The sequence below is a fragment of the Bos mutus genome, chromosome 3 (assembly GCF_027580195.1).
Source record: "Bos mutus isolate GX-2022 chromosome 3, NWIPB_WYAK_1.1, whole genome shotgun sequence".
NCBI classification, from domain to species: domain Eukaryota; kingdom Metazoa; phylum Chordata; class Mammalia; order Artiodactyla; family Bovidae; genus Bos; species Bos mutus.
The window spans coordinates 50248347-50262854 of NC_091619.1; the positions used below are offsets into that span (position 1 = coordinate 50248347).

The 14508-nt window shown below is 44.2% G+C and overlaps 1 long non-coding RNA gene across 1 annotated transcript; it reads left to right on the forward strand.

The window, feature by feature from the left end:
- The first annotated feature begins 4966 nt into the window (after window positions 1-4966).
- Window positions 4967-9841, forward strand: LOC138985954 (uncharacterized). The gene is made up of 3 exons (XR_011462881.1): window positions 4967-6426; window positions 6581-6674; window positions 8429-9841. It is a non-coding gene; the product is annotated as an uncharacterized lncRNA (long non-coding RNA).
- Window positions 9842-14508: the final 4667 nt, after the last annotated feature.

A 14508-nucleotide genomic window follows, 5' to 3' on the forward strand; every position in this document is an offset into this window, starting at 1 on the left:
AGGATGAGCAAGGAGGACGCAATGTTGAGAGTGAAGTTGAAAAACGGTGAGATGTAAGGAGAGGAAGGTAAGAGATGAGGACTGAGGTTGGAGAGCACTAGATTGGGTGTCTTATAGGCCAGGGCAAGGGCTTTGGATTCTATTCTGGATGAGACAGGATGCATTGGAGAGTGAACTGCAGAAGGAGAGGATCTCACGTTTTTAAAGGATCACTCTGGCTGTAGAGAAGAAACAGGTGAGAAGGCCAGTGACGTCGCTCTTGCAGTAGTACTGATGAGAGCTGGCAGTGGTTTAGACCAGGATGAGAGCAGCAAAGCTGGAAGAAAGGGTCAGACTCTGCAGACATTTCAAAGGAGAATCTGACAATGTGTGTTAATGGATTGGATGTGGGTAAGAGAAAATGCAAAATCAAAGCTGACATCTGAGCAATTGGAAGAATGGCAGGGCCATTTCTCGGTAGGAATGGATGGAATGGGGGTAGTGAGAGGTGGAAGAGAAGGTCAAGAATTCTATTTTGAATATCAGGTTCATTTCTACATATCCAAGCAGAGATGCTGAGAAGGCAAATATATATCCAGGGTTGGTGTTCTGGGAAGCATTTTGAACTGGAGATGCAAATTTAGAACCCTCAGCATAAAGATGGTATGGAAAGCCATAGAATGGGACAAGGCTCCCTAGTAAGTGAGTTAGTCCAGTATTTAGGGTCAGGATAAAGAGGATGTTACAGGGAGTGCAGCCATGAAATTAAAAGACATTTGCTCCTTAGAAGGAAAACTGTGACAAACCTACACAGCCTATTAAAAGACATAAAGACATTACTTTCCCAACAAAGGTCCAGATAGTCAAAGCTATGGTTTTCCCAGTAGTCATGTATGCATGTGAGAGTTGGACCATAAAGAAGGCTGAGCATTAAAGAATTGATGCTTTTGAATTGTGCTGGATAAGACTCTTGAGAGTCCCTTGGACTGCAAGGAGATTAAACCAGTCAATCCTCAAGGAAATCAACTCTGAGTATTCACTGGAAGGACTGTTGCTGAAGCAAAACTCTAATACTTTGGCCATGTGACACGAAAAGCCAACTCACTGGAAAAGACCTTGATGCTGGAAAAGATTGAAGGCAAAAGGGGAAGAGGGCAGCAGAGGATGAGAGGATTAGATAGCATCACTGATTCAGTGGACATGAATTTGAGCAAACTCCAGGAGATAGCGGAGGACAGAGGAGCTTGGCATGCTGCAGTCCATGGGGTCACAAAGAGTTGGGGATAACTTAGCGAATGAACAGCAACAACAAAAGGGGGATGCAGCAAGTAGACCAAGATGGAGCAGTAACTCCAGAGAAACTAACACTCATGTTACTGATTGTCTCTGATCCCCAGGCTCTTCTTCTGTAGAGAAGAGATAACTCTCAGCTGTGATGGTTAAATGAGTTAAAGTTTGGTCCGGCTGTGCAGCCCACTGAGAGAGAAATTTTCTCTTTTCCCAACGGCTACTTCTCCCATGGTCTCATCCCTGAACATCATGGATCCAGATGGAATCATTTCTCAATCTGCTCTGAGATGGTGAGTATCAGTCTGTGGCCATGAGAGCTGGTTGTCTTGCTAGCTCACAGGGACACCCAAAGCCTGATTTCACAGAGCTGACAACAGAATTGTCCTGAAGATATGAGAGACTGGTATCTGTGTGGGATGGCTGAAGAAGTGTGAGGCAGGAGAGAAATAGGCTAAGGAGGACCACTAGGGAGAATGTAGGGGTACAGGAATGTGTCTCCACCCAGGCACCCATCTCCCAGCCACTTTGCCTGCCCGTGACTGTGCCCTTAACTGACTGCCTCTAGGGAATTTCCCTCACGCCCTGCCAAGGTCATGCCCCATTCCTGGGAGCAGTCTGCAAAGACTGGAAGAGGTACAGTATAAGGTCCTGGGCCCTGGCCTCCAGACAGTACAGCTCTGAAGGGCCATCTGGGTGTGCTTCTCTATAGGAACAGCTGAAAGATTTGTTATAGCTACAGCAGTCCCCTACATGTGAACCTTCAAGCTGCGAGCTTTCAAAGATGCAAACGTGTTTGCATGTCCACTCACGTAAGTTAGCTCATGTGTCTGGTGTACATTGTCACATGCATTGCATCCTCTACTTTTGCGCTTTTGTGTACTTTACTGTATACAGTAGTGCAGTACCTTTATTTCAAGCCCAGAATGTCCACAAACAAAGAGTAAAAGTGCTATAGCTGGTACTGCTAAGAAGCGCCAAGTGATAACCATGGAAACAAAAGTGAAAATAATTGAGAGAGTACAGCAAAAAGAGGAAGAAGTAACTAAAGAACCGAAGAGGTTCACGATGCAGGAAACGGCAAGGGGCTTTTCTTTATTTCAGGAGGCACTGTTAGTCTTTGAGGCCAGACCTGAATGTAGAACAGTGCATGAAAATTGCAGCAGCCGCTCAGAGCGCTACTGTCACCAATGACGAGAGAAAAAGAGCTGCTACCCAGATATCACTGGATCTTTTTTTTTTTCCCTAGAGGGTAGCTAGAATTGAATCCAGCAAGGAAACAGAACCTGTGCCATCAATGTAAAGGCATAAGTAAAATTGCAGTTTGCCCTCCGTCTCCTATTGCTGACAATCGTTCAACTCTGCCATCTTCCACATCCTCTCTATCCTCCAGGCAGTAACTCTTCTTGCTGCTCACTCAATGCCAGTCCCTGTATGCCAGCTATGGTACTGTACTGCACCTTTCAAGGCACTGTACTGTAAAATTTAAAATGATTTCTGTATTTCTTGTGTTGTTTGTTTATGTATTATTTGTGTGAAAAGTATTATAAACCTATTACAGTGTAGTACTATTACAGTGTAGGACTCCCTGGTGGCTCAGTGGTCAAGAATCCATCTGCCAATGCAGGAGGTGTGTGTTCGATCCCTGGGTGGGAAAGATCCCCTGGAAAAGGAAACGGCAACCCACTCCAGTATTCTTGCCTGAGAAATCCCATGGACAGAGGGATTTGGCAGGCTACAGTCCGTGGGGCTGCAAAAAGAGTCAGTCACGACTTAGCTTCTAAACAACAACTACCTATTTACAGCACAGTACTGTATAGCCAGTTGTGTTAGTTGAGTGATAGAAAGTGAAGTTACTCAGTTGTGTCCAACTCTTTGCTACCCCATAGACTGTAGCCTACCAGGCTCCTCCATCCGTGGAATTTTCCAGGCAAGAATACTGGAGTGGGTTGCCACTTCCTTCTCCAGGGGATCTTCCTAACCCAGGGGTTGAACCTGTGTCTCCCAAATTGCAGGCAGATGCTTTACCATCTGAGCCACCAGGAAAGCCATGGTGAGTTGAGTACCTAGGCTAACTTTGTCAGACTGATGAACACACTCTCAGAATGGAACTCACTCGTATGTAGGGGGCTTACTGTACATGGCAGTTCAACTCCCTCGTTCAGTCCTGCCTCCCGCACTCCTCCCAGCTCTTTGGCCTGAGAGTGCTCCTTAATTAACCTCCTGCCTGCAAATCTCAGCGTCTTGTCATCTGTTTCTCAGCGTACCTGGGCTATGAGAGTTGGAATAGAAAGTAGTCTTAGGAAGCAGGCTCTAAAGTGGGATTTTGAACGGACTCATTCATTGGCAGGTTGGCTGTGAAGCTCCAGCAATGGTGGTAGATTAAGTACTCATAGCCTTTGGCAATATATAGCCCCCATCACTAGTCGCAGATGAACTACTCATAGCCTCTGGCAATACGTAGCACTCAGTTGTTAAAATCAGGGTCAAGTTGTAATAAATCCCACCTGGGGAAGTGCTGGGCCTGCTAAGAGAAGAAAGGAGCTTCAGGACTTGGCCAGTCTGTGCTGATAGAAACTGAGAAAGTGTGGATAGGGCTGAATTCTGAACCTCCTAGATCAGGGGGGTGAGAAGCAGGGGGCTGGGCAGAACAGAATGTTGGATAAAAGAAAGTATATTACTTATCTATTGTTGCATGATAATACTCCCATGGGCTTAGTGGATTAAAACAATATACATTTCTTTTTCTTACAGTTTCTGTAGCTCAGGAGTTCTAGCACAGCTTAACTGGGTCCTCTGCAAGGCTGCAGTCAAGGTGTCAGCCAGGAGTGGGATTTTATCCGAAAACTTGACTGGGAAAGGATCCACATGGTTGTCAGCAGGATTCAGGTCCTTTCTGACTGACTGAGGGCTCCAGTTGCTCCTGGATGTCTGCCTCAGTTCTTTGCTGTGGCTCCTTCCTGGGGACAGCTCATGACATGGCAGCTTGCTTCTTCAAAGTCACCAAGGGAGAGAGACTCCTAGCAAGACAGATGTCACAATACTGTGTAAAGTAATCACACGTATCTCAGCATGCAGATCACACCCAGGGGAGGGATTACACAAGTGTGTGAGCACCAGAAATCAGGATCGTGGAGGTCACTGCAAGTCTTTTGCCACAGAGAGTTTATTGATAGCCTTCTCCCATGATACAGGATGGAGCACCCTGGCAAGGATCCTGGGAAGCAGTGCTAACACGCTGCTCAGAGAAAGCAACGTTCCACATTAAGCGGAGGTTAAATGTCACACTGCTGTGGCAGATGGTGGAAGAAGACTGCAAAGCATGCAGGAGGGGCTGCTTCATATGAAATGGGAAAAGCCAACGGCTCTGTTCTTCAAGGGGGCGTGGAGGACTCTGTGTTTACCAAGGTGATAATGCATGAAGGAGAAAGATGCTGGGTGTGTGCTACAGAGGCTGTGGCCTGACAAGGGAGAGAGGGGCAGAAGTGGTGAGAAGTAGCTGGATTCTGGACAAGATTTGTTGACAGGCTGAATGTGGGGTGTGAAAAAAGGAGAGGAGTAAGGGCTGACTCTAAGGTTTTGGGGCCGAGCAACAGAAGAATAAGGGTACATTTACTGAGCTGAAGAAAACTGTAAGAAAAACAGCTTTGTGGGTGTTAAAAAACCAAATTTAGCTGGGTAAATTTTAAGGATCATGTTGGCTTATTCAATGATTCATGAGTCAAAAAGCATCCGATCCAGCTGATATTAATAGAATAACTCTGAGAAGCTGTATAAAAGGAGAGACTTTTACAAGCAGAAGGGAGCAGGAACAAGTTTTTCTAGGCAAGACAGCAAATTGGTTATCACAGGGTTAGTTTTCTTTAGGGGATGGCAGGGGTCTAGCAGGCAGATTACCTAACTAGTGTTGATCAGGGGATTCTTGATTGACTGGTTTTAAAATTCCACTTCTGGGAGAGCTGAAATTGCAATTAAGTCTCAGTTTGGTGATGTGTGGCTTAGCATAAGTAACCCCAGTTTGGGTCTGTTGTCTTGTTTTTAACATGGAGAAATCAATGGAGACATCTGTTAGACATTCATATAGAGACGTGAATAGGCAGTTGGATATATCAGTATGGAGTTCAGGAGAAGTCAAAGCAATAGATAGAAACTTGGGAGTTATCAGCTTATGGATGTACAGACCATCCATTCGGGATTGGATGACATCACCTAGAGAGGAAGTGTAGATAAAGAAGGGGTTAGAGAAACTGAGCCCCAGAGCATTCCAACATTTGGAGACTGAGGACTGAGGAGATGAGAAAGCCAGGGTCTACCATAGGACTAACGTGGGGAAGGAGAGAGCTGCAAGAAAGGAGAGGGAGGAACTAGGCTGCAAGAAGGAATGCTGGTTGGGAGTATCATCTAGTGTCAAGAGCTTCAGAGTGGAGGGCTTTAAACACGGCTTGAGTGCTGAAGCTCTGTGGAACAGGCTGTGGCAGGACCAACTACCCAGGAGAGGCAGAGTGCTCAGGGTGCCGCCAGGGTTCAGAAGTAGCAAGTCATGAAGGGACAGACCAAAGAGGCTGGGCATGTAGGGATTCTATTGATGATGGATAGAGAGATTCCTCCTCTCTCCCCTTGCTCCCTCCCCAGGCCACCAGAGAGCTTTCAGTTAATTTCCAGATTATTGCTTTCCTATCCCTGCCCCCATCTTCCCAAGAGAATGACTCAGACTTTGGTAGAGACTGTTGTACTCAGAAGTTCTGAAGACCAGGGGACTGAAGGAAGGAAAAGATTTTGAAAGAGATTAGATCCTAACAATAGCTGAGCTGGGGGAGAACATGAGAATGTGGTAGGGGTGGGCTTGGGAAAGAAGGAAAGTGAGGAAGGTGGTAAAGAAATGTCTAGATTGATCTAGATTCTTGTGGAGCTGTATAGAGTTGGGGTAGAGAAAAGAGAGTATGAAAAGTCCTGCAGGGTTTATGAATTGGACTCCCTTGAAGGTCAAGACATGAGGAACAAATTAAAGTCCTTTTCAATAATTTCTTCATTACTTTCTTGAATGCAGCAGTGCTTGGGGTGGAGCTTGTGGGTACTGACTAGGGTACGATTTAAAATGGATAAAGATCATTGGACCCCACCACAAGCCAAGGTCTGGTCCCTGAAAGAGGCAAAAATCAGGTAAGGTAATTCCTATAGAACATTATCATGAAAGACTTACCCAAGCTTACTCATTCATTCATCAATCCATACATCAATCAACCAACCAAACAATCCCTATAATGTTAGCTCCAGGGGTCTGGGATTTTTATCTCATTTTCTCTTATGTCTCCAGCACCTGGAGGAGTGCTTATTCATCCTACAAATGTGCGTTGCCTCCTGGCTATGCTATCCTCTGCGTCAAGTACTGCTTTATGCTGGTGTACAAGGTAGGCATCTTCCTATGCTGCCCTTATGTTCTAACTCTCTACTGGTATCACAAATGAACAAATACATTTGTAGTTATAAGATGTGGTTTTGTTAAATGCTATAAAGGAAATGCACATGCTGATGGGCTAAAGAGCAATGAGTGCCTTGAATTAGAGTGGTTAAAATAGGCCTCTCAGCTCAAGCCTTAAGGACATGTGGCCGTCCATGGTGGTAGGAGAAGAAATGGTTATTTTCTAAAGACAACAGCAAGTGTGAAGTATGTAAGGACTGAAAGGATGGGCAAATCATTTTATTGCACTAACAGTGTTACTTTTCCAACAGCATGTGTTCACTTTGTGTCTATGTCACATTTTGGTAACTCTTGAAACATTCCATGCTTTTTCATTTTGATAATATTTGTTTTATTATATAATAAATATAACAAATATTATATAATATTTGTTTTATTATATAACAGATCTGTGCTGTTACTATTGTAATTGTTTTTAAGTGCAACAAATCATGTCCCTTTAAGATGGAGAACTTAATTGATGAATGTGGTGTGTGTTCTAGGGCTTCCCATGTGGCACTAGTGGTCAAGAACTCATCTGCTAATGCAGGAGACATAAGAGATGTGGGCCCAGGGTTCAATTCCTGGGTTGGGAAGATTCCCTGGAGGAGAGCATGGCAACCCACTCCAGAATTCTTGCCCGGAGAATTCTATGGATAGAGGAACCTGGTGGGCTATAGTCTATAGGGTCATAAAGAGTCAGACATGACTGAATGTTTGTGTTCTAAGTGTTCCACCATCCAGCCCTTCCCCCCATTTTTCTCCCCTCTTGTGCCTCCCTATTCCTTGAGATACAACAATGTTGAAACTAGGCTAATTAATGCCCCTACAATGGCCTCTAAGTGTTTTAGTGAAAGTAAAAGTTGCACGTCACTCACTTTAAACCAAAAGCTAGAAATGATTAAGCTTAGTGAGGAAGGCACGTCAAAAGCTGAGACAGGCTGAAAGTTAGACCTCTTGTGCCAGTCAGTCAGTCAAGTTGTGAATGTAAAGAAAAGGTTCTTGGAGGAAATTAAAAGTGCTACTCCAGTGAACACTCAAATGATAATTAAGTGAAACAGTGTTTTTGCTGATAATGGCGAAAAGTTTTAGTGGTCTGGTTAGAAGATTAACCAGTCACAACATTTCCTTAAGTCAAAACCTAATCTAGAGCCAGGGCCTCACTCTCTTCAATCCCATGAAGACAGAGAGGCGAGGAATCTGCCGAAGAAAAGTGTGAAGCTAACAGAAGTTGGTTCATGTGATTTAAGAAGCCATTTCTGTAACATGAAATTGCAAAGCGAAGCAGCAAGTGTTGATATAGAGCTGCAGCAGGTTATCTTTAGCTAAGATAGTTAATGAACATGGCTATGTTTAACAACAGATTTTCCTTTTTTTTTTGGCTAAACTGTGTGGCTTGTGGGATCTTAGTTCCTTGACCAGGGATTGAACCCTGGGCCCTTGGCAGTGAGAGGGCAGAGTCCTAACCACTGGACTGCCAGAGAATTCCTAGATTTTCAATGTAAATGAAACAGCCTTTATTAGAGGAAGATGCCATCCAGGTCATTGATAACTAGAGAGAAGAAGTCAATGCCTGGCTTCAAAGTTCAGCCCAACTCTTTTGCTAGGGGTAAAGTAGCTGGTTAATTGAAGTTGAAGCTGAGGCTCATTTACCATAGGGCCTTTGAATTAAGCTAATCTATTCTGCCTGTGCTCTCTCTAAAGGAAATAAAAAAGCCTGAAAGAAAGCACATCTGTTTACAACATGATTTACTGAATATTCAAATCCCACTGTTGATTTGAAAGAAAAGATTCCTTTCAAAATATTACTGCTCTTTGACAACACACCTGGTCACCCAAGAGCTCTGATGGAGATGTACAATGAGATTAAGGTTGTTTTCCTGCCTGCCAACACAATGTCCATTCTGCAGCCCATGAATCATGGAATAACTTTGACGTTCTAGTCTTATTTAAGAAATATGTTTCATAAAGCTATAGCTGCCATAGAGAGTGATTCCTGTGATGGGGCTGGGCCAAGGAAATTGAAAGCCTTTTGGAAAGGATTCACCATTCTAGATGCTATTAAGAATTAGTGATTCACAGAAAGAGGTCAAAATATCAACATTCATAAGGATTTGAAAGAAGTTGATTTCAACCCTCATGGATGACTTGGAGGGCTTCGGCTTCAGTGGAGGAAGTGACTGCAGGTATGGTGGAAAGAGCAAGAGAATTAGAATTAAAACTGGAGCCTGAAGATGGAACTGAATTGCTGCAATCTCATGGTAAAACTTTAACAGATGAGGAGTATTTCTTATGGAGGAGCAAAGAAAGTGGTTTTTTGAAATGGAATCTACTCCTGGTGAAGATGCTATAAAGACTGTTGAAATGAGAACAAAAGATTTAGAATATTACATACTCTGAGTTGAGAAAGCAGTGGCGGGGTTTGAGAGGACTGACTCCAACTTTGAAAAAGAGTTTTACTGTGGGGAAAATCCCATCAAACAGGATTGCGTGCTACAGAGAAACCATTCGTGAAAGGAAGAGTCAATCTGTGTGGCAATCATTGTTGTCTTGTTTTAAGAAATTGGCACAGCCACCCCAACCTTCAGTAACCACCACTCCGATCAGTTAGCAGCCATCAACATCAAGGCAAGACCTCCACCAGCAAAAATATTATGACTCACTGAAGGCTCAGATGATGGTTAGCAGTTTTAGCAATAAAGTTTTTTTTAATTAAAATGTATACATCACTTTTTTAGACATAATGCTGTCGTACACTGAATGTAAACATAACTTTATACGCACTGGGAAACTGAAAAATTCCTATGACTCACTTTATTGTGATATTCACTTCATTGCAGTGGTCTGGAATTGAACCCACACTATCTCCTGTGGGTATGCCTGTATATTTATACTTTTTAATGAGAAAGTTGTGACCAGTCACTGGACTGGTGATTCAGTTCTGCATCTTCCAGTTGTCTCTCTGGCTTTCCAATAGTTAACATTTATGAATGACAGTATTGCTTTCAGTCCTTTCCAATCTGAAGGACACAACATGGTCCTTCACTGTTTTAATTGCATTTCTTTGACAATATTGGGGCCGGTGGTAAACATCTTTTCAGGTGTTTATTGGGTGTTTGTTTTCCTTTCACGAACTGCCTGTTCATCTCCCTTGCCAATATATTTGGGATTTATCATATTTTTATTGATCCATTAAAAGTATTTTAAATTCATTCCACTTCAAAAGTAAATATTTTTACATTACTTCTGCCAAGAGAGAAAGAGTCACCAAATGTCACATGTCAGTATTAGGATGTGAGCCCACTGGAAAGGTTGAGGATCACTGCTGGAGGCTACATGTCTGCAAATTGACTTTTTGTTCCCTTAGTCCTTAAACTCCAGTGGGAGGGTGGGGAGGTGACCAACAAACCCCAGTTCAGTAAGAAATGTGCAATTCCAATTCAGCAGTCGCCAGCCTAGGTTGGCCCCAGACTCCCTGCTTCCCACCCCTCCTCCTCTCCAGCCTCCCAACTGCCCCCCACTTCACACTGGGTGGTCTCCCCCCGCCAAGATTGAAGGGATTATCCGGGATCAATATTTGAAATAGTTGTATTTTTTTTCTAACTGGAGTTAAGTTTATAAGCTTTTTTTATTTAACCACCAAACACCAGAAATAAAAACCTGGAAGGGAGCCAGTTTGACTCGGAGCCAGTATACTTCCTCGTGGCCAAGGAACTCACCCTTCTCCTTGTTTTTCCCCAGAAGTTACTGACATTTCCTTTCAAAAGCTGATTCTTCTACTTCTCAAATTCTTCACCGTTCAGACCCCAACCGATTCCCAGAGATCCAGCTTTCCCAGTCCAGCCACAGCCCAACCCCGATACCTGAGCTGTACCTGGAGCCGAAGCCAAGTGACCCGGGCTCTAACTCTGGGGAGCTTTAACCACCAGCTATGCAAATGCGAAATAAGGCCCTAGTCAGCACAGGAGGGGCCCAAGAGCATCTGAAGCTTCTGAAAGCTGGTCCCTGAATAGAGGTGTGGGGAGGGTTTTGCTCATACTAATCCTCAAGGACTGGAATAAATCCATGTACTTATTTACATTCATCATCGTCATTATTATTAATATTACAGTGGGTAGCCATTTCCTTCTCCAGGGGATCTTCCCAACCCAGGGATCAAACCCAGGTCTCCTACATTGCAGGCAGATTCTTTACTATCTGAGCCACCAGGGAAGCCCTATTAATATATTGTCAATCATTAAACATGTATTGAGCACCAACTGTGTAGGAGGCACTCTTCTAGGTACTAGTGAACAAGACTAAGTGGACTCTGGTGAAATTTGCTGCTCAGGGGCAAAGACAGACATGGAATAAATAATTCCACAAAGTCAATAATTACAAGTGTGAAATTCTGCTTAGTCAAGTGGGAATGATTTCATGGCCTCCTTTCTGAATTCTTTGGAAGGATTCAAGGGAGCAGTAAGGAGACTGCCCCAGGGGCTTGTGACGGCAGTCCTTTCCTTCTGCCTCCCACATGTAGGGCTGGGCTGTTCTGGGAAAACAGACATCCCTGACGTGAGTAAAAGACCTAGAGGAGGGCATGGGCAGAAGCTGGGCAACCCTGGAGCTGTTTTTTCTTTCCCTGCTTGGGAAACTCCTCTCGAAGTCCAGCCTCACGACTCTCATGAGCACTCTCGGCGCTTTGGGACTTGTCCTGAGACGTGGCAGGATCGTCCCGGCTGGCCTTGGAAGTCATCTCTGAGTCAGCTCTCACTGACCAGCATATTCAGGCCGCCTGCCCTCAGCTCCCTGCTCCTGCTCTTTCATGCTCAGAACTCATGTTCCAGATGGACTCAGCTGGCAAGTGTTTGAGACGTGTCTCAGCATCTTGTGATGTGTTCCTGGATCTCTGGGCCCCTGTGTGGAGTGAGTCACTGGCTATGACTTGATCCCTGCCGTATGTGGGCCCCTTCTTCCTGGGTCCATAAACCAAAGTCCATCATCTGAAAGCAGACCCCCAGGTCCCTGCGGCAAGGCCCGGATGGGACAACTCTGCACTGAGACACAGCCAGTTGGCCCTGCCTTCCAAGGATTCTTTTATTCTCCTTTTTCTTCCACACTGATTGTTTCTCAGATTTCCTTTCTCAAGGGATGGGGATAAAAGCACCATCCCACTGGGTCTTTTTCCCTCCCAGCTCCCTTTTATTACTTAACGTTTGTTAAAACTTTTTTACACCTGGGCTATGAGACTGAACACAGTTGGGAATGCTGCCAAAGCAGAAATATTGCTGTTCCGTCCAAAAGGATGAATTTCCTTTTTAGCAGTTTGGGGGAAGAGGTGAATTGGTGAGATGGGGAAATGGGAGGAAAGGGAGGTATTGTCTTTTGGTTAAGAGCCTGCCAGGATTCAAAGCTTGGCACTGTCACTTCCTAGCTGAATGGCTTTGGGCAAATTTTCTGTTTCAGTTTTCTCATCAATAAAATATAAATAAGCACCCAATTCATAAGACTGTTGTGAAGATGAAATTAGTTAAAACATATACAGATCTTTTTAAAAAAATCCCTAAAATATGTGTTAGTAATAGTGCTTTTGTTAATATTACAGGCACTTAGGGAGGTTCACTTTTGTAGATTTTTGCAATTTCAGGCTGGTAATAATGATTTCTGTGTACTGCCACCCCCTTTCTGTCTTTTCTGGATTAGTACTACAAAATAGCCAGTCTGGTATGTTTTCTTCCATTTTCCGTCAACTCAGATCAATAGCACTTGGCTGGAATGTTTCCTTTGCTCCAGTATCTCTAGGATCTGCCTCACTTAAGGTTTGGGTCAGGTCTGAGCAGGGGAAACCCATTCCTCACTGAACAGTTCTTTTCTCCCCAAGCCTGAAGTCCCCCTTCATCCGTGGCTGACCCTCAGGAGAGCCTATTTGAATCATCCATCTATCAAGGCATTTATTTACTCGTTTATTCCACACACACTATTGGGTATCAACTATCTGTTAGGTAATGTGAGAGATACTAGGTCTAAAAAGATGAAAAATAGTTTCTGTGCTCAAGAGGTCAAAGTCACTGACAAATATAATCCTGGTGTATTAAGTGCCATTATAAAGGTAAGTGTGAGGTACCTGATCTGATCTGAGTGTGGGGGGTTGATGGTGTTCTGTGCTGGGTTCTGGGAAACAAGGAGGATTTGGCCAAGTGAAATGAAGGGGATGACATTCCTGGCAAGAAAGCAGCTGGTACAAATGCCTAGAGAGAGAAAAGAGAGCTGGCTCAGAGTTCGGTGTGGATTTTCTGGGAGGCGTGTGCCAGGAGAGGGTGGGGGTTCCTCTCAGTTTTTCCACTGATGATCAGGATCTGTCATATTTAATTTGTTTTCTTATTTTTATAATTAGTTAATTTATTTGGCTGCTCAGGGTCTTAGTTGCTGCTTTCCTATTTCTTTATATTCTATTTCAAATGGTGCTCAAACAATGATATGAATTTTAATAATTTTCACTTGACCTATATGAAATTGGGGGATTCATTATATATATGTTCTGCGATAGTATGTGTATGTTTTCACATTTCTGGTTAAACACACATGTATTAATCTCAGATACCTTGCAAAAATATCACTGAAATGAGAGGAGACAAAAATAGGTATAAATTCATAAAGCCAGAGAGAAGAGACAACAGCAGATAAGAAAAGCCAATAAATATTTGGAAAATGGGAATCAGATAAAAAAGAGCTAGAGAGCTATGAAGGGCCTTACGCTGAGCTTCTTGTGAAATAGACCCTGAGACAGAGATCTGATGCAGGAGGTTTATTGGGCAAAGCTCTTGGGAACCACACCTCCTGGGGAGTGAAAGATGCAGGGCTGGGCAGAGAGAAACGGAACTGGGATGCAGTCATGCCAGTCTGATCTCACAGGAAGCTCTTCAGAGTGCTCCCAAATTGAAGCAAGAGGTTCAGGCCCTTGTGTGCCTCCATGGACCAGTCACTGGATGTGGTTGCCCCTGGAAGGGAGATAATCTTGGGAGAGGCAGTTTCCTTCATCCAGGGCCAATTCTTGGGAAGGAACTCAGCTGTGAGCCTTCAAGAGAAAATACTTCCAGCTACTGGGAAATGAGGCTCCATCAAAAAGAGAGTATCTGGGCTTCCCTGGTGGCTTAGTGGCAAAGAATCTGCCTGCCAAGGCAGGAGACATGGGTTCCATCCCTGGTCCAGGAAGATCCCACTTGCCTTGGGACAACTAAGCCCGTGAGCCACAAAAACTGTTAGCTTGTGCTCTAGAGCCCGGGTGCTGTAACGACTGAAGTCCCAAAGCTCTTAGAGCCCATACTTTGCAATAAGAGAAACCAGTGAAACTAGAAGCCTGTACACGGAAACTAGACAGTAGCCCCCCATTCACCACCCAAGCACACTGAATAAAGCAACAAAGACCCAGAACACCAAATAAATAAAAACATTTATTTATTAAAAAAAGAAAGAAGCGGGGAGCATCCCAACACTCATTACCAAGAGATTCAAAGAGGAAGCAAACCCATTCAGGCCGTAGAGCCCTGGAAAGGATCAGCAACTAGCAATGCGGGAGCCTCTGAGGGCAAGGAGGAGGCATGGGGCTGAAAACAGAGATATCCTCTGAAAGGGTGTAAGAGGAGAACCCTTTCTTTCTGCAACCAGGCAGAGGGCTGAAGATTTAATGTGGGAGGGGCTTTTACCAGAGTGGTTGCAGACCTCGAGACAAGGGAGGGACCTGAAAATGAAAGAGTGTGAGACAGTCTCTGAAAAACAGGGAATTGCACATTCTAATTGGTGAGACC